Here is a 3,436-nt window from a genome sequence, read left to right on the forward strand (position 1 = left end):
AGGGCATGGAATATAATATTCCGGAGGGCAAAGGAGATAGGATTACAACCAAGAATCACCTACCCAGCAAAACTGAGTATAATCCTTCAGGGGAAAAAATGGTCATTCAGTGAAATAGAGGACTTTCAAGCATTCTGATGAAAAGACCAGAGCTGAATAGAAAATTTGACTTTCAAATACAGGACTCAAGTGGAACATGAAGAGGTAAACAGGAAAGAGAAATCATAAGAGACTTATTAAGATTGAACTGTTTACATTCCTGCATGGAAAGATGATATTTATAACTCATGAGACCTTTGTCAGTATTAGGGTAGTTGGAGGAAAAAAATTATATGTATGTATATGTAGATAGATAGATAGAGGGCACAGGGTGAGTTGAAGATTAAGGGGTCATATCTGGAGAATAAAATTAAGGGATGAGAGAGGATTATACTCGGAGAAGAAGAAAGGGAGAGGTAGAATGGGGTAAATTATCTCACAAAAAAAAACAGAAAAGTCTCTTACAGTGGAGGGGAAACGGGGAAGGTGAGAGGGAATGAGTGAATCTTATTCTCATAGGATTTGGCTTAAGGAGGGAATAACATACACATTCAATTGGGTATGGAAATCTGTCTTACCCTACAGGAAAATAGGGGGAGAAGGGGACAAGAGAGCAGGGGGATGATAGAGAGGAGGGCAGATTGGGAAAGGGGGTAATCAGAAGTAAATACTTCTGAGGAGAGACAGGGTCAAAAGAAAGAATAGAATAAATGGGAGGGCAGGATAGGATTAAGGGAAATAGAGTTAGTTTTTCACAACATGTCTACTATGGAAGTGTTTTGCATAACTGCACATGTACAACCTATATTGAGTTGCTTGCCTTTTCAATGAGGGTGGGTGGGGAGGAGGAAGAAAATTTGAAACCTAAAGTTTTAAAAACATATGTTTAAAGGAAAAATGTTTTCACATGTTTCTGGGAAATAAGAAATACAGAAAATGGGGTACAGAAATCTGTCCTGCCCTACAGGAAAATAGAAGGGGAAGGGGATAAGAGAAGGGGAGAGAGATAGAAGAGAGGACAGACTAGGGGAAGGGATATTCAGAATGCATGACATCTTGGGGTGGGAGGAGGGGGAGATAGGGTGAAAATTTGGAACTCAAAAACTTGTGGAAGTGAATGTTGAAAACTAAAAATAAACAAATTTATATAAAAAAATAAAAAATAAAAAAAATAAATGAGTAACTAAGCCTTTTTTTTATTTCTTCAGTAGGAAAATAAAATCAGAAAGACAATAAAGCATAAAGTTGGCAACAAACTTGGTTTAAATTAGTCATTACTTAAACCCTAAAGAAATTTTAGAGCTCTCCTTTTGAAATAACCATTTTAAGATGAGGTGACTGCCCTCAGTTTTGGTTACTACAGAATTAACAATAACAGAAACACTGAAGTTAGGGATAATGTGTTCAGTATGCCTTAAAGAGAAATTACACTCTTTAAGGCTTCATAGAAAATGTCATTTCAGCACTATTTTCCATTCTGATTATTAAGCCTTATCCTAATTTCTCAGTATGATATTAAAAGGAATCCTATTGTTTCAATCTTCAAGGGATTTTGGAGATAGACATATCATATTTAAGAATAGAGATATAATTAATTCTATCCACTCATTTAATAAACATTTATTAAGCTACTGTCATATGCACTGCACTGTGGTAGGCACTAGGTAATAAGGCGCAGTTGAAACACTCTAAGAGCGTATGATGTATGAAATCTTTGGGATACAAAGAAATGTTTATCCAATATAATTAACTTTTAATAGTACTTCAATTCAGCCTAACAGAATCTCTTCCTCTAACCAAACATGCTTATTTCCCTCTCTCTCTCTGTCTCTGTTTCTCTCTGTTTCCATCTCTTTCTGTCTCTCTCTCTCTCTCTCTCTCTCTTTTCACACACACAACACACACACACACACACACACACACACACACACACATACCATATACACATTTACTTTACTGACTAATGCAAATACTTTATGCCACAAATGGTAAAACTGGTCAGTCTCCCAGTTGACTCAATTACCTTAAAATGTAAAAAATGGCTTCAAGAAAAGCAAGTAAACACGTCAAACCAAAAAAAAAAAATAGGAACACCTTGAGCATTCTAAAGCTAAAAACTCATTAAAATGCTCTTAGTTGGTACATATGTATGTACATACAAATATGTATATACATATATGCACAAACTATAATAATATTTTATGTTATTAAAATTTATATTATATAATAATATATATGTATGTATATATATTCCAAATAATAAAAATGAACATTCTTTATAGCGCAATTTATATGAGAACACTAAAATTTAAGCTATAGAAAAGACTTTATTATAAATTGCATTGACAAAGCAATGCTTTTTCATGTGTTTTAGAGGTTGAATTTATAAATCTGATTTATTATTAAAAATTCCTCAATAAAACTTATTTAATACCATTTAGTGAATTCCAAATCTATGATGCTTTCAAATGAAAAACAGCCACTAACTCTCACAGGAAATTATTCTGCCTTGTGATATGAACACTCTAGTGCCTCTAGCCCATATGTGTCTGAGTCAGGTTGTAAAGAGAGTCCATTGTCTTTAGGGCATTAGTCAGTTAATACTCATCAGAGTGCACGTGGTATAGTGACTGGTGAGCTGGATGTGAAGTGAGGAAAAATGGGATTTAAATCTCCTTGCAAACATCTATGGTCTAAAACCATCAAACTTAGCAACTATTTGACCCTGGAAAAGTCACTTAACTTGTCTTACATCCTACATCAGCAAAATGGGGATAATAATAGCACTTACCTCACCGGAGCTTTTCAAAGACTTAAGTAAGATAATAGATGTAAACTGTTTTTCAAACGTGTATATGTGTTTTTGTGCAATTTTATTGATTTAGGAAACTTCCATTGATTTAAGTCTCTGTTCCAACACAGATCAGCATTTGCTCAGCAATGTATAGTCCTAAGGAATTGTTTGGGACACTGAGATTCTGAGTGTTTTGCCCAGCATCCTGAAGCTGGAATGTGTCAGAAGCAGTATTCAAATCTAAGTTTTTCAGATTGGGGATAACTCTGTATTCACTCTGCCATGATGCCTCTTCTAGTGTAAACCTTAAAATACATTGTAAAATGAAAATTATAATTATCCCATGGAGTACGTGTTAAGCTTTTCATTTGTTTTGGGTTGTCATCGCTTTTTCCAAAGCCTTTCTACATTTCTAGCTGTGCTCATTTTTTCTCAGTGATAACCTAGTAATTTAGCAAATTCTGTTATTGCTGCCTTCAAAAGGGTCTGGCCTGTCAGCTGGTGGTGGTTCCCAACATTCCGTGGTGATTCTACACCTGCCTCATGTTGGGTTAATCAAACGGAATTATAGAATTACTAGAAGGCAATCACAGGATGCAAATC

The sequence above is a fragment of the Phascolarctos cinereus genome, unplaced genomic scaffold (genome assembly GCF_003287225.1).
Source record: "Phascolarctos cinereus isolate Bilbo 61053 unplaced genomic scaffold, phaCin_HiC Scaffold_5;HRSCAF=322, whole genome shotgun sequence".
NCBI lineage: Eukaryota > Metazoa > Chordata > Mammalia > Diprotodontia > Phascolarctidae > Phascolarctos > Phascolarctos cinereus.